At 41.8% G+C, this 23,613-nt stretch overlaps 1 protein-coding gene across 16 annotated transcripts in view; it reads right to left on the reverse strand.

Annotated features, from left to right (window-relative positions):
• PAM (peptidylglycine alpha-amidating monooxygenase) overlaps positions 1-21,252 on the reverse strand; it is a 131,597-nt gene extending 110,345 nt beyond the window's left edge. For 8 of the 16 annotated variants that reach the window (XM_083702252.1, XM_083702248.1, XM_083702251.1 and 5 more), the window contains exon 1: positions 20,925-21,100. The gene's annotated coding sequence lies outside the window, so the exon portion shown is untranslated. Of the gene's footprint in view, positions 1-708; positions 825-20,924 lie in introns of those variants that run through there. The other 8 variants (XM_083702250.1, XM_083702246.1, XM_083702249.1 and 5 more) reach the window with 7 other exon arrangements.
• Between the last annotated feature and the right edge of the window lie 2,361 nt (positions 21,253-23,613).

A 23,613-nucleotide genomic window follows, 5' to 3' on the forward strand; every position in this document is an offset into this window, starting at 1 on the left:
CTCTTGCTGCAATTTTCTGAGATTCTAAATTTTTTATTAACCACAGACAAATATGAAGCCACCGTTTACAGTCACTACATAATCATCAGTACTGTGTCATATTTGTGTGTCTTCATCCATTATTCCTCCACCACCACCCAAAGTTCTAAAAACAATTTAGACATAATTTTCAGTAAAATGACCATCATCTAAAGTAGGCCAATGAGAGAAGGTTGAGCAAGAGAGCTTTCCCTGAAATTGAATTGAGATTTAAACCAGTGACTTGTGTCTCATAATTAATACCTCTTGGCTGCTGTGCTGCATCAGCTTCCCACCCCTCCCACAATGAACTCTGCACATCTGTAAATATCAGCAAAGTACATTTGAAGTTAGGATAATAATATACTTTTATTTATACACAATATATTCTATAGAAAGGGATGTTATATTTCATTTTCATTTAAGATGAAGCCCTTGATTTAGGGAGTACAGTACATTACTCAAGGCGACACCTACTGTCTTAAAGTGAATAGTTCATACAGAGAATGCTCATTTATTTTTCTACCGAAAGGAAAAAAGCCACACAGGACTTCCCAGACCTTTGTTTTAGGCTTACTCTCCTACTTATTTTTTATTTGCTTGTACAAGGCTTTTGAAAGATAGGGTAAGCCCTTTCCTTCAGAGCACATTGTGATTTTAAAGTCATTTGATATGAAGTAAAGCACTTACCTGTTGCACCTATACGTTTCACACAACAGTAAGCAGAAGAGCGTTTTGGAAAGGGCTTATGATTTTTCCGAAAGGGTGAATCATCTTCACGTAGATGCTGTGAATAACCCCTGTTATGCATACTGACATCATCAGGAAAGGCTTGGAGGCAGAGGATACCATGGTAACCAAGCAATGTGCTGAGGGACAGAAGCCTTTAATTGCTTTAACAACTTCCCAGGGCTCTGGCTACTGGGTTTCGATTTGCTAAGTAGGAAATGAAGGTTGTCAGAAATGCAGTGAATGCGACACCAATTTGAGAGAGCTCAATGAATCCTGAATCTATTAATTCAGATGTGACTTTTAACAACAACAAGTGTCATCGCCCAAATCCACTGCTGATATCCTCCTGACATCTTCAAGTTCTGTGTAACATGCAAGCCAAATAATGATACTGTTGGGGGCAGAAATGTTGTAAGGGTTCCTCAATTGCGTTTTCTATTAGGCCAATCTGTGTTGTTGTTTGCACGCAAACAAGGGAAGGGGGAGTTGTTACTATGTGGAGGGCTTCAAAAACAAAAATGAACTGGACACTGATTTGTGAACAACACGAAAAAGAAAAACTCATTTAGAGGTTGTGCGTTGTAAAGGAGACTGCAAAATGTTATTTATTTGCTTTATTATCATTAATTCAGAGGTCACATGTTAGTAAATTAGGATGCAAAAGTCTGTATTTGCTACATTATTATTTATCTTTCCACCTAACTGTTGCCTTGTGTGTATGGCAATACATCACTTAAAGGACAAAGCTCAAGGTAATGAGGGAGAAATGTGAAATGACATAGTAACATGATCAAGAGGAACCTGTATAGTAAGATTTATGAAGCAAAAATTTCTACAAGATCTCCTGTCAGTCATGTACCACAACAAAGGATTTTTCTTATGTCGAGACTTCCTTTGTTTTGCCAAGATTTGAGCCATAGAGTATTTCGGGAATTATATATGGAGATACCAGCATGTCTTCTTTAAGAAAACATGCACAGGTATGCCCAGTTCTTTTGGAAAAGGTATCTTCTGCAGCTGATTTTTAACATGCAGGAGCATGATTTCAAATCAAAGTCATATTCAGAGCATAAAAAAACCAAACACTATTTTATGAACCATTCCTCTGGTGCCGAAACTGCTCTGTGTTATGATTGCTCATGTATAAATGCATGCAAACAGTAACTAAAGTTTACCACCCAGTCTGGCTGCAAACAGCATACCTATCATATACGGTAGATGCTCTGCAGTTTAACCTCTTGGTGACTGCTCAGATACTGTGCTTAAGGATACCAACCATCTGGCAAGCAGTTTGAGAGAGGCTGGAAAAGGAATACATACACACCCAAGACAGAATTAGATAAAGGCTGAATATATGAACAGGAACACAACCTGGAGGCTGGGTTATCTGAAATGCAGTTCATTAGTGGTAAAGATGCAACACTTTTTGGAACAGATATAGGAGATGGTGTGGCAAGCTTGGAAAAGATGGTCAAAAGTATGGAGCATCTTCTGTTAAGACTAAGAGAATGATTGATGCGTTCATTATGGGTATATGAGAGAGAGATCTTTATAGACTTTGGACCGGCAAGACAAATAAGTCTTCATTAAAAATGTGTAACAAATGGAAACACACAAAAGCTGACAGAACTGGTCTTCTGGTTCATAATACCTCCTCTGCCTCTCATACTTATGAAAAGTCATATACAGTATTGAATGAACAGTTGAGAAGTGGGATGAATTTGTCCATCTGTTCCCAGACTTAACTCCCAGTTTAGGAAAAGGCCTCAGATTCATCATTAAAGAGATGGAATAAGTAGTTCCATCTACTAACAGATTTTTTAAAATGGTCTTTGTATAGTTCCTCTCCCTGCCACCACTGTTCAGCTAGCTCACACAATTACTTGATCAATAATGATTCCTAAAATTTGCAACCATGCCAGGACTTCATATATCAGTTCAGATTTGATAAAGTTAAACTAAAATACAAAATCAACAAGTTAGTTCCTTGCTAGGTAAAGGTACAGGGACCCCTGACCATTAGGTCCAGTTGTGGTGGACTCTGGGGTTGCGGCGCTCATCACGCTTTATTGGCTGAGGGAGCCAGCGTACAGCTTCCGGGTCATGTGGCCACCATGACTAAGCCGCTTCCGGCGAACCAGAGCAGCGCACGGAAACGCCGTTTACCTTCCCGCCAGAGCGGTACCTATTTATCTACTTGCACTTTGACGTGCTTTCGAACTCCTAGGTTGACAGGAGCAGGGACCGAGCAACGGGAGCTCACCCTATCACAGGGATTCGAACTGCCGACCTTCTGATCGGCAAGTCCTAGGCTCTGTGGTTTAACCCACAGCGCCACCCGCATCAGTTCCGTGTTAGAAATACTAAAATTAGCCAGTGGTCATGGAGGATTCCTCTTTCTTGAGTAGAAAAACTGTCCACTATTGCATGACCAACATTTTACATTGATACAAATACTGCTGTCATTTTATGTAAGCAACGGATTTATCAAAGCTTTTGAAACTTAAATATATATTATACATTAACCAGAAGGAACAACAGATGCAAACGCATATGTTATTTATTAAACAAATTCTTTTTCATGACCAGCAAAGAGTACATTTTCTTTCATCTTACAAGATGTTAGACAATAGAATCTTATATAGAGAGATGACCATCTGGGCTGTGAGTCCTGGAAAACCTGCTCTCTGCCTTGCAGGCTTTTCCCACCACCTGAGGGGGCAGGTCCCTGCCTGACTCCAGTTACAAAAGCTGAGACTGCTGAACAAACGCTTGGGCTGGGGTATTGGGGGGGCAGTGGGGGGCACGCATTTGCTGTTGTTGATGATGTTATTTTTTGTATGTTTATTTTTGATCTTTAGTTTTATATTTGTTGTGTACTTTTTGATGTTTTATTTATTATGACTACTTTTGTTACGTTGTAATTATGTATTTTTTCCATGCTGAAAAATGCCGTGAGCATGGTTTGAACTATAGAAAGGTGCCATACAAATAAAATTGTGTAGTAGTCAGAGACTCTAAGTACCTATTTAGTTCCAACTCTATAGCTGCTGCAGCAGCATTCCATAACTTCAGCCACAAGTCAGTAGCACGGCTGTTTAATTGGATCAATTATGCTCTCTATAAATTGACTACAATAGTTACTGTAATAAGCAGCTCTCTCTCTCTATATTACCGATAATTAGCTACTTTTTCTTTCTCCCAAAAGAATTTTAAGTGGAAAGATTACATCAAACTAACGCAGGGAATTTTTTTTAAAAGAATCTATCCATTTCAATAGCAATCACAAGTCACCCAAACTTGTGTTTAGAACATATATCTCAACAACTCTTCGTGGAGAAGTGTAAAATCAGAAGGTGCTACAATAGTCATTGTCATTGTTTTATTATTTTGAACCTTAAGGGATATGCAAGAACAGGCTTATTGACAACTGGTTGGTTAGATTTTGAATGTTAAACCTTCAACAGAATAAGGCAACATTTGGGAGAAAGGAAATTGGTGTTTTTTGGAATGTGTGTATTTCATTACAGTTGCTTCTGATATAGGTATATACTTTGCACTGATAGGAAAACTAGCTGTCATCTGCATGCTCATGTTAGTTTTGAGTTGACCCTTTGGTACTGATAAAAGCTACAGATCAAAGTGTGTCTTCTCTTCCTTTAACTTCTTGATGTCAAACTCTGTTTGATAATGAAAAACGGCTATAATTTCCTCCAAACTATAAAACATTAAAGCAACTAAACCACACAGAGAAGTGATCTTTAATACTATACCAATGGTCAAAATTATACAAACAGAAAACACCCCATTGACTACCCCAGTCAGAATTACTAAGACTATTGCCATTTGGTGACCAATGTCTTTCAAACATTGCGCTGCAGGTTTTGATACGGATCCAAATGACTGGGATGCACATTATGACAGCTTCTCACAAGCTACTGCAAAGAGGTGTCCTCTTACTTGCCTTGGGCAAAAGCAGCTTTGGAGACAACAGATCGAAAATGAACTGTTCCATTGCAGGGTGAGAGAGCAACTGAAGCAGTGGCTGGGCAATTTGCTTGCAAACACCAATCTAGGTGAGAGATGAGAGAACTTGCACTTGGAAGTGATGTCCAGTCATAGGTCACCAGCAAAAAGTGCTTGCTCCTTTCTTTTAGAGGGGAATGTGGAGGGGAAGGGGTGGTTGATTACAGTGTTTCATAAAGCTAACATGGAAATCATCCCCAGTTGCACATAAACATGGGCATGGATTCTTCCAACATTATGAATTTCAGACCAGAAGTGGCCATAAATGGTATCCTGCAAATGAATATTCTAAGTCCTCAAAAGTAACAAGCTGTTCTTATTAAGTCCTCAAATATAAATAAAGCAGCTTCATTCTTAAAGAACAGTACCTTCCAAGGAGCACATAGATAATGCTTTGACGCAAGAACAAAGAATAAAAGTTCTAGCTTTACGTATGAGCTAATCTAAAAACTAAATGCTAATCACATGCTATTAGAAGACAGGTTGGCAAGCAGTGACAGTATTGTTATTGCATTAATAGTCCCAAATGCATAAACCAGAATAAAGAAAGAGTTGTGTGCTCAAGCATGTGTATGCGCACACTTTCCCCCAGCCCAGCTTGTTTTATGATACTCTGATATAAATTAACAATACGTAATACCATAGATAGGAATTAATGAGTTTTCAGTATTGTGCAATTAACTTTAATTGGGAAAATTATATATTCCTGTTTTGGTAGCCAACTGGAAAGATGAATATGCATGCTTTTCATAAGTAAGAGCAAATACATTGGTTTGGTACAGAGATATGAATTAACTTATGACTCACTCTTTTAAAAATTGCATATAATTAATTAGCATGCTACACAAGACAGAGTATACAAGACTTTATTTTTCTACCCTCTATGCAGCCAAATAGGTATTCCTAAGAACACTAAGAGCTACAACCACTAGACCAAGAAAGCCAACAAGTATAAAACACTTGTGACAAAAAGTACTTGCTGAACGAGCTATTGGCCAAAGGTTTAGGAAGCTGCTGTATCATATGCAAGTCCCTTAAAACATGTATTTATTCCATCTATTTTCCTATAGTGCCTTTAAAACTATATAGGCTTCTCAAGGCAGCTTACATTAACATAGACCTGTGTAAAATGTTACCAGTCTTACAGCATTCTTTATCCCAAGCTTTAAAAGGCGGGCAAAGTTACCATTTATTTTACAACTTACAAACTCTTTAAGACATGTAATTCACAAGCTTTATTTCAGCCTTTCAAAATGCATGCAGACAGTTTCGCCCCTCAACACTACCAGCCTAGAACAACAACATGGTTCTCTAGAAGCCTCCAATATCCAAAATTCATGAAAGTCCTCCCCCCCAAAATCATATACTTAGGTCCAAACAGCATTATACTAAGGTAGAATTTACTTATCCAAATCTGCAATTTCAAGCAGGTATCTTGCCTAGCTCTAACCTGGGACCAGACAAGGAGTCCTCAGAGGATGAAACAGTTACCGCAGAGGTCAAGGACTTTGAGGAGCAAGCAGGGAACCCATGCTGAGGATCCCCTTCAAGAGCCCTCTAGGGATAGGTCTGGTGAAGAACCCTTGGAGCTGTCAGAGGAGCAGGTAGAGCCACCCTGTCCCCAAGGTCAATGCTAAAGAGCAACAACATAGCATGCATCGATGGATCCAGAGTAGTTGCACAGCTCATGAGTAAGAGATCACCTGATGAGTAAGGAATCTGAAACATTTTCACTACCAGCAGCTGGGTCAAGGGATGGTCTAGAAGGCCAGAGTATAAGGTATCCTTCATGAACTTTCAGTTGGTGGAAACCATACCAGTTTCTGGCTCCTGGTGCTAGGGCCTCCTCTTCCTAGCTGTGCAGTATCTAAACAGAACTTCCTAGGTCACATTGACTAACCTCTGTTGCCTGACCTTGTCTATGGCTCACATTTTGGACCTAGAATATTTATCTGTGCTTTATTTTTGTTTATTTGGACTGTGTTGCACCTGTAAACCTGCCACAGCTGGAGAGTATTTTTATAAGAGGGTTATATATCTGAAGACTGAGAACTTAGCTCTAGAGGGCACCTACTAAAGTTTGATAATAGCAAGATTACAGGGGACAGTGCTGCTCAAGTGTCTGTTCAAACAGCAGAAGTAATATACTGTGAGGAAGTCACACCTCTTTAATGAGGTACCAACTTGCTCGTAACACAATCCAGAAATAGAACTGTAACTGGATTATCACCGAAGATGAGGTGCAGACTGTACCACGTGTTCCTTAAATGTCCCGGGATAAATTCTAGGGCAGAACCTCTAAGGACATCTGAACATATTCTCAACTCTTGTTGCGATGCTGTTTATATTTCTGTTTCTTTTAAAATGGAAACTGCAAATCAGGTTATTCAAGTATAGGTGCAGAACTGGTCAAAACTAACAAAATGAATGTCAACAGGGACAGGCAGGAAGAACCAGCTGCACAAATATAAGATGGAGGGCAGCTGGCTTGCCAGTCATAGGTGTGAAAGGATCTAGGGGCCTTAGTAGACTACAAGCTTAACCTGAGTGTGATAGTGTGATGCAGCAGCAACAAAAAAAAAAAAGCTAACGCTATTCTAAGTTGCATCAACAGAAGTACAGTGTTCGAATCAGGGAAGTCCCAGTCTATTTGGCTTTGGTCAGACCACACCTGGAGTACTACGTCCAGTTCTGGGCACCACAATCTAAGAAGAATATTGACATGCTAGAATGTGTGCAAAGGAAGGAGACCAAGATGATAAAGGTCTAGAAACCAAGCCTTATGAGGAGCAGTTGAGGAAATGTGGTATGCTTAGCCTAGTACAGAGGGGACTGAGAGAAGATATGAAAGTCAACTTCAAATATCTTAAGAGCTGTCACATGGAGAATGGAGCAAGCTTTTTTTCTCCTGCTCCGAAGGCTAGGACTTAAACCAATGAATTCAAGTTACAAGAAAGGAGATTCCGACTAAACATCAGGAAGCCCTTTCTGACAGTAAGAACTGTTTGGCAGTGGAACAGACTCCCATAAGAGGTGGTGGACTCTCCTTTCTTGGAAGTTTTTAAACAGAGGTTGGATGGCCATCTGTCATGTACGGTCTAGTTGAGATTCCTGCATTGCAAGGGTTTGGACCAGATGAGCCTCAGAGTCCCTTCCAACTCTAAATTCTACCATTTGATGATTTTGTGATTCTAAGAACAAATGCACAGATATATCCACTTCAGTTTTACTAAAATAAGTAAACTGCTGCAGAGGCAACAGTACTAACTAGTCTCAGATATTTTCTAAGCAGCTAAGGATATTTGAATAAAGAAGCAACATTGCTGCATAGCATTGGTATCAACCCAGAAGTGTTTTCTGACATTTGGAGTGAATTTTCTTGGAGTGAATTTCAGAAACAGCAGGAAGAAGGCTTCAGGCAAAACCTTATCTCAACTTTTCTCTATTAATACCCACAAAGTCAGTATAATCTGCATATGCTGTATCTGGCAGGCATTCTGTGCCCTGTTGCACATAGTTAAAAGTAAGCCAAAGTGCCAATTCTCAATTTTACTCAGTAGGAATGCAAGCATAATGTATGTGCCCTGTCTTTCTTTCCATCTCCAGCAGTTTCCAGGACTGAGCTTTGAAGTTGCTCTAACAGATTTGGCACCTCCAGTATGGAAGTAAGCATTCAAAACAGCATTCTCCCATACATGCCCATTGTTATTAAGAATAGAAAACAAGCAAAATTATTCAGACTTTAGGACTGGGAAGAAATTACTCTATTTACATGAAAAGTCTCTTTAAACATTCATCAAATGCAAACTATGAATGTTAAGATCACGACCCTACTTTTAATTACAGCCATGAGGTAAGAGTTACATTCCTCCTGAAGCCAACTAACTGTCAGCAAGTCCCAAATGGCTGCTCAAATGCAATTTTCAGGCACTTCTTCACATTAGGCCAGAGGTGAAGAATCTCTAAGCCAGCATACTTCTGTCCAGAACCTTTTGGCCAAACCACACCCAACTGCCCTTCAACCGATGCCGTGCATGATGTCAGGTGTGAGGCTGATAAAGACATGGCCAGGCCAAAAGGGGTTTTGCAAGCACCCCCAAAGCCCCTTGCACAGTACTTTGCAAGCCCTGACAATCAGGGTTTGTAAAATGGGATGCCATTGCCTACACAGTTTGACTTCCAAGCACGTAGGCAAAACTGGGTAATCCAACATCATTGTCATGTTACGTGAGTTACAGGTGGGCAGTCCTGAGGGGAAGGAGGATCCATGTATGTAGAAGATAAAGATCAGGTCTGCTGGCCAGGTCCAGTTCGCCTTCCTGACACTAGACCTCCATATGCACCCCACATAATGTTCTTGCTGGCCCCAATCTAGAACGTCCTCCAGTACTGTTGCCAGGTTGGAATATAACCACAGGGGCAGATTTTAGTAATATGGCACCCTGAGTGAGGATATTTGGCACGCACACACACCGCCTATATATATCTTATTTTCATAATAATTCATTTTATTTCTATTTTTACTTTGCAAGGCGTGAGGAAATGTTGCAGAAATCTCTGGCTTTTGTGGGGGTGGGATGCAGCCCATTGTACACATCACTCATCACTTGGTCCCCAGAAGGTTGCTTACTAGGAAATGCAGCATTTGGTCCAAAAAATGGACCCCCAGCCTACATTAATAAAAACAGTAACCTCAAGAATTGCATCAACAACAGCAAAACATCAGCCATATATGGGTGACGATAACTCATCACAATTAAACAAATGCCTGGGGGAATGTGTATGGTTTTAATCTGTTGTAACCCTGCTTGATTTTTTAATGCACAATATATTACATCAAACTATGTTAACATGAGAAATGTGGTTATTGCAACTAAGAATACACCGCCCTTCAATTCAATAATGCCTGAGGCATTTAGAAATAAATATATAACACACTAGAAATGAGTGGACTCTTTATAAAGTTTGTGAAAATAAAAAGGTCCCTTTCCACTAAAATGTATTAGGAAATATACACAATCTCATCCTTATACATGAAAATGAGCAAATTTAAAGATACAGTGGTACCTCGTGTTAAGTACTTAATTCGTTCCAGAGGTCCATTCTTAACTTGAAACTTTTCTTAACCTGAAGCACCACTTTAGCTAATGGGGCCTCCTGCTGCCGCCGCGCCACCGGAGCACAATTTCTGTTCTCATCCTGAAGCAAAGTTCTTAACCTGAAGCATGATTTCTGGGTTAGCTGAATCCGTAACCTGAAGCGTATGTAACCTGAAGTGAATGTAACCTGACGCACCACTGTATATTGATTCAAATTTGTCAGGAACTTCTTGAGCCCAATAAAGGTTTGTAGGGACTGGATCTGACCCACACTGTGAGTTAGCTACTACTTCTCTACAGGTACAGATAAAAAGATAGAAGATACAATGGGGGGAAATTCTGTCACTACTCTTGAGTTATTTGAATAAAGGGTGGAACAAAATATATAACGTACGTATCTGATCAAACAGTACTGGAACAGCCACCTGCCCAGCAATTGTCTAGGTTGGAGAATCTCAATTATCCACAAACAGGTTTAACAGCTGAAATGCTTTATTATGCTACTGTCATTATTATTTCGTTGTTGTTGTTCTTCCCTAAAGTACAGACCATTTTGTCTGCTCCCTCTACCAAAGGAAACTAGCATTTTTCACAATAGAATTTCAAAATTTATTCCACCCCCATTCCAGAAAATGGCATATGACTAGATGATCAGGTTTTTTTATGCAACTGCTTGGAAGACCCTGCCCCCATTGTTAGAAACTCATGATATAGAAGCTAGGTGCCAAATGGCTCCTTCAACCAGAGTTAAAGTTGCCAAAACAAAATGCCTAGTTGCCATTTTGGGGCCAAGCAGTTCAAAAGTCGTATTTTTCAATACGACTTTTTGGTTCCTGAAATTCATTCTGATTGTGCAGATAAAATATAACAGATAAAGTTCTACAGGCTGTGTTTCTAGTGTCCAAAATCAGGCAAGATCCAAGGATCCCTAGGCATGCACCCCTAGATGGTGGAGATGCCAGGTGTCATCCTGGCACCCAGGCATCTTCACTTAGTTACAAGTGGCTGAAAACCAGGTACAAAATGCCCCTGGCGCCTGGCAAATTTCAAACGTTACCCAAAACGGTGATGACTTAAGCAGCCTGCTCAAGGGATCTGACCTTTCCAAAAGTTTCTTAACTGGAATGGAAAACAAAAAGCTCCTCACTCTAGACTAGGCTTTCTCACCTGTGACCCTGCAGTTATTGCTGGACTTCCAACTCCCAACCAACCCAGCCAGCACAGCTGATGGTGAGGGATGCCAAGGGCTGAAGTCCAACAACATCTGTGGAACCACAGGTTGGGCATTCGTGTTCTATACTTAGCAACTTCCAGAATTTAATACAAATGTAGACAGTCATTTTCCTCCTCAGAGCAACATGCAGAGATCAGCGGGAAGCAGGCCACATGCAGGTGGTTTAACCAGAATTGACAGTGAGAATGGCCATAGACATGCACCACCATGTAAAACCATGTTCCCTCCAGCCTTCCCAATAGCGATTCTGATGGGAGTACAGAGTACAGAGTGCAGCAACAGTCACTGTGTACAAGGATCATGAAACAGGTTATTAGTATTTGTTTGGGAAACACAAACTGTAAAGAAAATTTAGAAGGATAGCCAGAGTTGAAAAACAGCAAAATACTTATCTTACAAGGCCAACAAGTATGTGATTAGTCATTATGATCACATCCCAATATTAGCAGAAGAGATATATAATCTCAATAGACAAATACTGCAGTTAAAGCAAAATTCTGAAGATTAGTGTCTGCACCTGAATATAGCATAATACCCACATGAATTTTATTGCTTGTAAACACTGGTCCCAGTAACACACAAGTAATTTTTCCTTGTCAAGAACCAGCCTTCCATTTTGAAGCTGACTTGAGATATAATATCTAACAAATACTAAGCATTCATAGTTAAGAAAAAAGAAATGTACAATTACAGATTTACTTGGTCATAAGGCAATATGGTCCACCATTGAAGCATCCAGACAAATATCAAGACAGGTTCAAGAGATGTGGGAGATCCCCTACTTGATTTTTTTTTATTTGCTGGATATCACGAAATATTCAACTGACAGGGTTATACCTTTGTAGGAGTAAACCTTAAGCCACAGGCCTGTACTGTGCACCCCTGCCTTGAAGGACCACATCTCCCAAAATGAACTGACCCGGACCCTGCACTCATTATTTGAGGTCCTTCTTCATGTGCCTCGTCCACAAGAGGTTCAAAGCATGGCAACACAAGAATTGGCCCTCCAATGTAGGCTCTCCATTTGTGAAATGGTCTCCCCAGGAACGCTTGTCTGATGCGTTTACATAGCTTTAGGTACCAGGCAAAACCATTCCTCTTCTCCCAGGCCTTTGTTTAATTAGCCAACCTATGGCCTTTTAAACTGGGAGTTGGGGGAGATTGTTTTGTTTATCATGTTATATATTTTTATACTGTAAACCGCCCTGTCAGGGATGGCTGGAGTCGTAGTCCAGCAACATCCAGAGGGTTATAAATTTCTTCAAGGAAAAGCAGTACAAATAAAGTTGTTGTATAAACTGGCAAGACAACACAATAGCTGCTTTTACAAATAGCCCTGCAAAGTTTTAAACATGTATTGGAAAACAAACTATGCACAGAAACTGCTTCCAGCAAGAAATGCCATCTATCTTATACTAAAGAGTTTATAGTAAAAAAAGTTTTATTATAAGTAGTTTATAATAATAATAATAATATCCATATATTGTTTCAATGGTTGGTTTGCTTTACTTTTATTCCATCTTTCGTTGTATTAAAATGTTGCATTAACATGCTGTTCAATAGGCTGCTCACTGCTTTGGAGGCCTAGGAGACCTAAAAAAAGCAATATATAAATATATCATATCATTAAACCTAACAACAGCAAGGATATTCTTGCCATAAAGTTGTGATTTCATGCAAAGCTATGATTAGCCTAACATGGTAATAGCCGCAAGAAAGAGATTAAACTAGAAATCGTCAACTGAGGAGGGGCGACTAACGGGTTCAGGGATTTGCTTCCACATGACAGCAGACTGGTACACAAGCATCAAAGGTTTGATAAAAAGGTAGGGTGAGCTGAAGATTTAAAAATCTAATCTAAAATTTGGCAAAGGATAAAGAAGTCTGATGCACTTTAGAACAAAGCTAGTAAGATTTTTGAGAAATCCATATCTGGTGCTGCTTTCCATAGTCTCAGCACCAGAATTGCAGAGTCAAATGAGATTTTGATACAGAACCACATACGGCACATATTCTGTATTAAACACTAATACTTGCAACTTTGGAGGTTTTTTAAAAAGTCAAACTTCAGACTCTCAGAGGATTCAGATGTTCAATATACTAGATTTTTAAAACATGAGACCAGTCTAGTTTTGTTACCACTTGACCTCCTAGTATGTCAATATAACATGTGAGGGGAGTTCCTTTGTAGAACATAGCTTCACACACATTCATCCCATGCATATTTTAAGGTACTGGATGCATGTTGAGCAACTCCGTTAGTCATATAAAATGGAACTTGACAAGAGCTCCAGGGGTTGAAAGATAACTGCCTCTCCACCTGTCTGGAGCATGTAATATTTAAGTCACAGCATTTCTTCTTGTAAGTACTTTCCCCGTCCTCAAACTGACATCAGATTGGCAGAAATAATCAGATGCTGCAAGGCTGACAGCTGACTGAAGTTGTACACCCTTGCACATCAGAAGCAAGAACACTACCCCAGGGCAAGCAAAGACTAGCAACAATGCCAGGCCAGCAACAGATTTACACAGCTGGATACCTACACAGATCACTCCACTCTCTAATTATTGCCTTACCTTTTGTTTTAGAGACAGTAAAATATTCAGTAAACTGAAGAAAACCAAATCATATTGTGCATAAAGCACTTAGCAGTCACATTTGTCCCATAAGATGAGAAACAGCGAAATATGGTAAAACACTTTTTATGAGACCTAAAAGCCTAGCAATCAGCAACTGACAGCCTTGGGCCAAAACTGGTCCCAAATGCTAATACAGTGGTACCTCAGGTTATGAACTTAATTCATTCTGGAGGTCTGTTCTTAACCCAAAACTGTTCTTAACCTGAGGTGTGCTTTCGTTAACGGGGCCTCCCACTGCTGCCGCACCATCACCACGCGATTTCCATTCTCATCCTGGGGCAAAGTTCTCAACCCAAGGTACTATTTCTGGGTTAGCAGAGTTTGTAACCCCAAGCATTTGTAACCCGAAGCGCTTGTAACCCGAGGTACCACTGTACTGAGGAAGAAGGGGAATGGAGGAAGCAGCTGTTATAAAAGAGCTTTCTGGCAGGATCTTAAGAGGAAAGGCTGGTGCTTCCTTAAAGTCTCCTTCCAGCAAAACTAGCTGATGACTAAGGAATGAGTTGTTTGAAATATTGCTGCCTTTCTAGTTACATACTGTTCTGAGCAGACCTAATTGTTCACATAACAGAGCAGGTTAAATTAGGATGTCACAATAATTCAGTCAGGGATGCATAACAATACAAGCACCTGTTCATTGTTAGAGGATGAGCTCAACTGAGGCGGGTACAATAGGGCCTCCTTGACTGGCCCTGCACCGGCTCGCAATTCAACCCTCCTCAATCTCTTAAGGCATCTTCATTTCCTCAAGGTCTCAAAGTTAGGGGGAAAGGGGATGAGCAGACAGAAAAGGCCTCCCTAAAGTCTGGAAGTAGCTGGCAGATGCTATGGCTGCAAATGTGCTTCAGTTCCTGCAATGGACCCATCTGGATTGTATCCCAACCCACAAGCCTTAGGAAGAAGAAGAAAATTATACTCTTCATGTCACTTGCATTTGGCTGTTTCAATTTCCCTCCCCCCCCCCCGCTGCTATATTCCCCTGCTCCCCAATATGAGCCTATTTTGACTTTCTTAAGGCTTAAGAGAGGGATGGGATAACAGGAAAGGAAGCTGCACTCTCTCCCTATCCTAGTTAGTCTCTCTTTGCATCCCAGATGGTGGTGGAGTAAATTGGTAAAGCTCACAAAACCATGAGGATTTTCTGAACATGCCTAGCCACCAAAAACTTCCCTCAATGAGGATTTTCTGAACATGCCTAGCCACCAAAAACTTCCCTCAATGTTTTCTGAATACTCTTAGGCTATACTCACCAAATCCCAACGGGATTGTGAGACAATCACAGTAGTGCTTGGCCATCCTGAGATTAAATTACTTTACAATAATTAAACCAGGCATGTGGAACTTGCAGCCCTCCATATGCTATTAAAACTCCAATCCCATCTGTGCCAAACAGGTATGAATGCAGCTGTAGTCCAACATCTGGAACGCCACAGGTTCCAAATACCTGAAATAAACCTTTCAAAAATGAGTAACTAATTGCTCAGAATACAGAAGCCTTCAGAGCCAAAACTTCCAGACAGAAAATGTGCAGCAAATGAAGATTTAATGACCTCAGAATTAGGCACTTCATTCTTAGTTTTGCTCTGATGTCAGAGAGGTCTTGCAGAGCTGGCCACAGTTAAGGTATACAACTTTGTAATATCTATATTACATTTGCTTTCAATCTAAAGTTCCTTAACACAGTCTGTTTTAAAGTGTGTGTTGTGGAATGCAGATTTTATAACACTGTGGCACTCAGTTCTAAGCGTTTAACACTAAACAGAAGTCTTATAGACCTATTAGCACATATTTATGAAAATACTAACATGGCCTAAGAGAATCTGCTTAAACTCAAGGTGACCTGCTTAGCCAATAGGTTGAATTCATCATCTTGATTAACAGGGATGCTAATAACGCTAGCCAAAGTCAATGGTAAGGGTGTATATTATATTATGCAAACTATCAGCTTAAAAAAAGTCATAGATAAGAAGCTAGGATTCCAGTTTAGACTGCCAAGCCCAAAACAAAAAACACTCAAGTATTAGAAAAACTGCAGCAGACAATAGTAAAACTAATTGAATTTGATGAAATTTTATGCCAACCACCACCAATGGGCACAAAATCTTTGTCAAAGAAAGAGTATTCATAGAGAATAAGTAACATATCAAGGGGTCCAAAATGGTTGTCTGTGCTTCTAATAAAATCAAAAAGGGCAATCAGCGGGTTCCTGCCCCCACCTTCCCAGGAAACCCCTTACGACAAACAGGGAGGGAGTGCTCAGATGCAATAACCAAGAACGCCTTCCTATCCACCTTCCTATTATTAGCACAGATGTAGAAAAAGATCTGCATGCTCTAGTTAGTTTGGTTGCTCTGAAGCACAGTGCACTAGGCACCTCTCCTCCAAGTAGCCAAATAATTGCTTAGTCAGTCTTTCCCACAGGAAAGCATTGTGGGGCATTTGCTAGTCCAAGCTATGGCAAGACATACTGGATAATGAACTCTCAGTTTTCCTCCCAATCTTAGAGCTGAGAGAAGACAGGGACTGATGTCCAAACATTGGGAGGATGAGGCTCCCCCTCCAACCTCTACAGCTTCCAACTTGGAAAGAAGACCGGTTACTTGTAATGCTCACACAAGGGTGGTAAGATACTCTCCGTGACTTTATGCTGGTTAGTAACAAATTTAATATACAGATAATTAAACCTTTATGAAACATATGGCATTACCCAGAATAGGAGAACTCTGAAATACTTCAAATGTACTGTTTCCAAAGAAAGGAAGAGAAGTTGAGCTATGGCAATTCTTGGTGGACAGGAAAGCATTGTAAATTCAAAAGTAGATCTGCCAGAATCAGCTAATGAGTCAGATAACATTTCTTCTCAGTGAAAGGCTGCAGGCTTTCCAAGCAGTCTATTACTCCCTCTGCCTTGCAGCTTACTAACTGTACTTCTCCTGCTCATGCCAGAGCAACGGTTCAGAGGAGAAGGCAAACAGGCACATAAAACACACAAGACCCAGATTATGTAGGCAAATGGCCCACCAAATACAGTTGCTATCTGAAAGATGCATCATGGTCTGCCAAACAGATTCATAGTTAATGGAGGAGCAGCATTATATGGCCAGTAATTTCATGTTAAAATGCTTTAGATTGCAAATGAGGATAGATAGATTTGTTGTTATACTCTCCCTGAGGAAGAGTTTATTTTTGCAAAAGGTGTGCACAGATTTAAGAATAACATGTTGCCATTTTCGGCAATCCTGGATTATTATTTCCTGTTGTATGCTAGCGCTGTTGCCTCTTTTTTGCTCTACATGAACTGAGCGAGATAATGTCCCAGCATAAACAAACAAACAATAAAGAGCTCCCATGACAACTTGGATTTGGAAATGTCTCAAGAAAGGCAGAAAATGCCCAGTCCACAGCAAAGCTGTGCTGAGCACCTTATTCAAGCCTTCTGAATACCTTTCTCCCCAAACACTTATTTAGGATCCAAAAACCACAAAAGCCTATTGCTCTACTCCTTTTAGTGCAGCCAGCTGACCAATTCCAATATTCCACATTTAAAACTTATAATTCCCAGGTACCTTACTCTCTACCAGTCCACTGTCCCAACTGATAGGCTCATAGGTTCACACCTGACTCATAATAAATTCTGAAATATCATCAGCTTTCCTGTGAATCTCCTTACATTCCCCTCAGGACTAAGTCAATGCTGGCAAACTGGACATCAAAGCAGCCCAATCAGTGGTAAGGCAATCACATTCATAACCATTCTGATAATTGCTTCATACAAAGCAGCTACCCATATGGAATATGGTTCAGATTTTGTGGGAAGTTTTGACATTTTGGAAGTAATGTAAGTTTTACCACTACCAGAACTTTCATCTGTCTATATTCTATAGTGATGTACTCTATAGTGCTTTGGAAAGTGTAAGAGAATAGGTTCCTGCCTAATGAGTTTACAGTGTATAATTCAACAAAGGAGAAAACACAGGTAAAGAGGAAAATTGAAGTACAAGTGAACAGAGGAGAATATATGTTTATTCCAGTTCCAGATACTATCAAATTCTACTACAGTTTCCCACTAATTAGCCAGATTTATTTTATGGTACCTATTTAATCTTACTCAGAGATTTATAATCTCTGAGATTAAAAATAAATAAATCTGTGGGTCATATAAAACCAGAACAAATCACCCTAATCTTAAGTGCTCCAAGAGGTCAACACGAACACTAAACACTAATATATATGCTTAATATTGATGAGCACTACTTATCAAAGAGGAACCATATATTCACCATTCTTCCTGAAACCATAACTTATATTGAGAAGTTACTATTTCAGTAGTGCAGTGAAATTTGTGAAGTTATATTCTAAAACATTCCATAGAACTTTGATAAAAATAAGTAAAATCTTGCCCTATTATCAGTAACTGTTAGCAAGCCTGTGACTTCTCTACTCTTCTGCAACCTGTTAAAATGGGGGGGGGGGGAGAGAGAGAGAGAGAGAGAGAGAGAGAGAGAGAGAGAGAGAGAGAGAAGAGACTAGCACCTTGTGTGAGAAAGAAGCTAATTTTGAAGGTAGTATAAATTCCTGTTATTCTCCAATTCTAAAACACTTTTAAGTTCAATTAGCCTAGGAGTAGGTAATGTTCAGCCCAGGAGATTAATATGAGGCAATATCGCTTAGGCCTCAATCCTAACCCTTAAGTATGAGTAAGCCTCTTTGATTTCAATGGGACTATCTTTTGGGTAGATTTGTGCTGTGAGTCTCTTAAACACAAAAGCTTGGCTTGATCAAACATTTTAAAATTAGAAACTAATTGTTCAGTGCTAGCATGGTTTCAGTTGCTCTTCATTTCCAATTTTTCAACCCTGATGCGGTTAGTAGCACACCGATCAAAAATAGAAAGAGTCTGCATGTTTGCAGAATTAAGACCACAGTTATTTGTATACACATGAAGGCAATAGATTTAAAGGGATTTTGTATATTTGCCTTGGGGCCAAGCTCTCTCTCTCTCTCTCCGTCCCACACACCTACCCCTCAGCAGCTTATACTTGTCAAGGTTTCAATGAACATTAATTGCAAAAGTAGTCCCCAGCGTGGCCTGAAACTAAACACACTGCAGTTCTGATAAATTGAAAGTGCATATTAAGAAGCATTTTATCATAGATCACTGAGTCTGACACTACTGGGGTCAGCATCCAAATTCAATTGTACCCCCAACAAAGGTGGGTCTGCAGCACCCACTCTCATTTATTTTGTTTAGAGTTCAGCTGTGCTTAAGAGACAGAGAAAGAAAGATTAAGAAAAGTGAGGTGACAAAAACAGAGGAACAAGTAGGTGAGGGCGAAGAAGAGAAAAAGAAGGGATGTACTTAACAAAAATAATGCAAAGTGGTACCATGTTAGAAGCTGGAGTAAAGTCATGTTCTGGCTCTGGAAAGATTTAACCCTCAAGTTACCACACCCTATTGTATTTAAGCCTAAATACATGTAACTGAAATAACTGCACATTATTCCTGTCAGCACCCCTGCTTCCACTCCCCTGCTTCTGCTCTTGTGACTTTTAGACTGCAAGCTCCTTGGGGCAGAAAGCAGTTTTCTTGTATCCTGTAAAGCAGGAGTGGTTGACCCATGCCCCCCCCCCAATGTTGCTGAACTACAATGACTGTAGCCAGCATGGCCAATGGTCAGAAATAATGCAAGCTGTAACAACTGGAGGACCAGAGGCAATCTGCCCCTGCCATAAAGCACCATGCACAACAATGGTGCACTTCAATAAATAACAGGAGTGATAGTTTATGAAGACTAGTAAGATAGATGATGAAAGTCACATGCATTACTTCCCCACAGGTTGATAATATTTGTGCAATTTAGTTAAGATAGCTGTTATGGTGCATTTGTAGATTGAAGGCTCTCTTCTTACAGCATTCTTTGCAAAAACTAACAAGCATGCCCTGTGTATAATGAAATACACTCCAAAGCGTCCAGCAGCCTTTTAGTCTTTTGAACAGCAGCAGCGGTTTTAGGATTAATCGGAGGCGGCATGGGAAACTTTGAAAAGAAAAGCACAGCCTTTCACTTCCCGGCTTCCTTACCAAATTGTGGGGGAAAGGAGAGAAACACTCATACTGTGAGCAATAACGCTGGTCCTCCTGTCTCTTCAGTGGGTCGGAAATAACGGATTAAATCTTAATGCGTGAAGTCAGAAACTTCAAAAAAAATAAAGAAAACATAGAAGATCGCGTAGGGGAAGAATGGAGAAAAGGGCCAGCTGAGTGTATGCAAGCGATAAACCCCTACAAAGAAGAAGAAAAAGAGGGGGGTTGTTGTCTACTGAACAGATCTTTAACTCCCTCGCCAGCCGCTACCAAAAAAAAAGGATTATTATTTCCCAAGGGAAACCGCTTTTCTTTGCCCGATGATGCAGCAGACGCTCTCTCCTCCTGGTCCAGACACAATATCTTTAAAAGCATCTCCCGAAACAACCATAACCACCAGACAGGACAGGAGGTGGAAATGGAGCAGCAACATGGGCAAAACAAATAAACCCGCCTTGAATCTCCGAGGAAGCTGCCAGCTCTTTGGCGGCCTCCGAGCGGGTCGTCCCTCTTTTCGCCCAGACCCGATCCTGACGGCGGCAGCGCCCAAGTTGGGCTCCAGCCAGCCACCTCCGGACGGGCACCGTCCAAGGAAGGCACCGCGGGGCGGGAAAGCGGCGGGGAGAGGAAGGGGAAAAAGTTGCTCAACAGCAAAACAAGAAGAAGCTGCAGCTACAGCAACGGGAGCAGCAGCAGCAACCGCCGAGATCCCTCCCTCTCTGCCGGGGAAAAGCAGGCGAGGAAAAGCACACGCAGCAGCGCGCACGCCGCCGCCGAAAGCAGAGGGAAGGCGGGCAGAGGCAGGTGCCCAGCTGGGACCCCCACACACCCGGCGGGAGTCCAGGAGGGAAGAGGGGAAACGAAGTCGGAGGAGTTGCTGGCGAGCGGACAGCGCGGGGCGACCCCTCGCTGAGGAGAAATGTGCCCCGACGGGGACGGCGGGAGCGTCCGCCCGTCCGCCCTGGCCAGGCGACGGAAACAACTTGCCTTCCTCCTCCTCCTCCTCCCCTCAGCGACTCCGACGGCGAGGGAGGTCGAAGCCCCCTTTTCCCCCCGTGCCCTTTTCCCCCACTCCACCCCGGCTACTCACCCGCACTCCGAAGGCCGCTCGCCTCAAGTGTTGTCCGGCGACCACGGCTGAGGCTCTTTCCCCCCCCCACCTCACCGACTCGCCCAAGCGGCCGCGGCTGCCTTGCTGACGCCGAGAGGAGCGAGAGGAGCCTCGGCCCGCCCCCCGTCCCACCCCCGGAGCCCGCCAGGCCCGCCCTCCCGCCCTCCCACAGCCTGCGCGCGAAGCTCCGCCTCGCGAAGGAAAAAAAAAAACCACCCCAAAACGCGAGGCGGCCCAGGCGCCGCGAGCGGAGGAAGCTTTTGTTTTGCTCAGGCGCGCCAGGCTTGGAAGCCTGACAGGAAAAAAGCCCCCGTGGGCGGCAGAAAGGCGGCGAGCTCCGAGGAGGCCTTTCCCCTCCTTTTATTTTATTTTTTTGCGGTGGAGGGAGATAAGTGCACACAGTAGGGCAAAGGCTGCGGTGTCGGCGTGCGCTGAGTGTCCCTGCTCTTCCCAAGGATAAGGACAAGGAGGGGGAAGAAGACTGCCCTTTGTTATTATTAAGAAAGAACTGCTCCGTATAGCCTAGGGCCTCTTTTCAAAGGTGACGACAAATCCGCCACACACGCCCCATGACAAAAAGGCACCCCCCCCACACACACACAATGACAGAATTCCCTACATAGAAAGTGAGGGTGTATAGCATGGTGGCCTCGTGTAAAACTGTGTGGCAGTGCCAAACCGTGGCTATCGCACTGTGTAGCCAACTGGTGTGCTTGACTGGGGTCGTGCTAATATTGCTGCTTCCTTTTTACCAGGTAGATTCTTCCCTTGCAGGAATGTTACCAAGTTTCAGGTGGTCCTTGGCCCTTTGCCACATATCCAGATGCAATGTAGGCATTGGTAAACCTGGCCCAAAGTGCAAATGGAGGAGAGCTTGGTTGGTTAGAGAGCGGCGCCAACGCCAAGGTTGCAGGTTCGATCCTCGTGAGGAACAGCTGCCCGTTCCTGTGTTGCAGGCGTGTTGTGATGCTCAGGCTCGCTTCCAACTCTATGGTTCTATGAAAATCCCTCTTCTGAAGCTAGTATTTTCTTGTGGGAGTGCCCCTCTGCATGCTGGACCTCTCTTAAGAGGTGTTTGCGCTCCTATGTAGTTGGCCCCAAATATTATTATCAGAGAAGACAGAGAACACATTCTCTTGACTTGCCCTTCTTATGCAGAGCTTAGACAAAATTTTATAGATCCACTCCTATGTCAATTTAGCTTCCTACCCGGAGAAAACCAGGTTTTACACTTGCTGAATAATGTCACTAGAGCTATACCTTCCTTGGTGGCCAAATTTCTTTTTTTTAGCTTCTAAGCATCGCAAGACTATAATTGACTGTATTGATATGGGGCTATCTGTTTAGCCCATTTTAGTGTTGGCTAAGCTCTAAAATCTTCCTGGATGTTTAACTGTGTATTGACAAATGTACTTTTTCTGACTGACGGTCGAATAAAAGGTTGATGTTGATGTTGAGAAGACAGAAGTGCCTGGCGTGCTCTGGTCCATGGGGTCACAAAGAGTCGGACACAACTAAACAATTAAACAACAACAACAAATTATTATCAGATGTGTAAAGGTGAGCTGAGCCTCCGCAGCCTCATCATTTCGTAAATATCTCTGTAGTAGCCGATGCCAGTGATAATGACCTGGTTTTTCTTAAGGCATCTCAAAACTGCTGTGCATTCTCTCAGTCAACATTCTCTCAGTCTTACCAGAAGATGCTCCTTATATTCATAGAATCATATTACTGTAGAGTTGGAAGGAGCCATGAGTTCAACCTCCTGCAATGCAGGGATCTTTCGCCCAAGCCCAGGACCCTGTCTACCAACTGAGCTGTCCTAGGTCTTGGTTACTCTACATCAGGCATCCCCAAACTCAGCCCTCCAGGTGTTTTGGGACTACAACTCCCATCATCCCTAGCTAACGGGACCAGTGGTTAGGGATGATGGGAACTGTAGTCCCAAAACATCTGGAGGGCCAAGTTTGGGGGTGCCTGCTCTTCCCAAACCAGCAGTGCGCTCCCACTGCTGGTTTGGGAAGTGATGTACACAAGTTCGTCGCCGTTCATATATATACAGTGTCTGTGCTGTTTCTTATGAAATACTGTGTTTTGATGTGTTTGTTTACCCCCAAGCTAGCTTTCATCCAAACTAAAGAAAAGAATGGCCTTGCTGCATTTTAAGCCAGTAATGTGTACATGTTTTTACTTCTAAGTTTTGGCTGACTTGCCAACTGCAGTATTATATACAGCTTGAAAAGTGAGGCAGGGTGTGTGGGGCTATAAAATAAATAAGAAATAAATAAGCAATACCTAGAGATATCTAGCAAGGTTTAGGCCCTCTGGGTCTACACTATAAAAACCGGTGATATGTGTGTGCGCAAACAGTGTTTGCATAAGCAAAGTTAATTACTTTTTTGGGAATTGCTCTGGAATTAATATTTAATTGCTGTACTGGAGCAGATGTACCTGCAAGTGGACGGAAAGGGAGTTTGTGCACTCTTGTATATTGTTTCATCTCCTTTTGTGAAAATAAATGAAGAATAACTGGTTAAAAGAATTCAACCCATAGGTGTCACAGATAATGCCAGTAGTGCTCAGTATTCAAAGGAAAACGACAAAAGTGAATCTATTGGATTAAAGAGGGGCTGCGAGAAGAAAATTTACTTTTGGGTTTCTCTCTTGG

This window comes from Podarcis gaigeae, assembly GCF_964106915.1.
Source record: "Podarcis gaigeae genome assembly, chromosome: 11".
NCBI lineage: Eukaryota > Metazoa > Chordata > Lepidosauria > Squamata > Lacertidae > Podarcis > Podarcis gaigeae.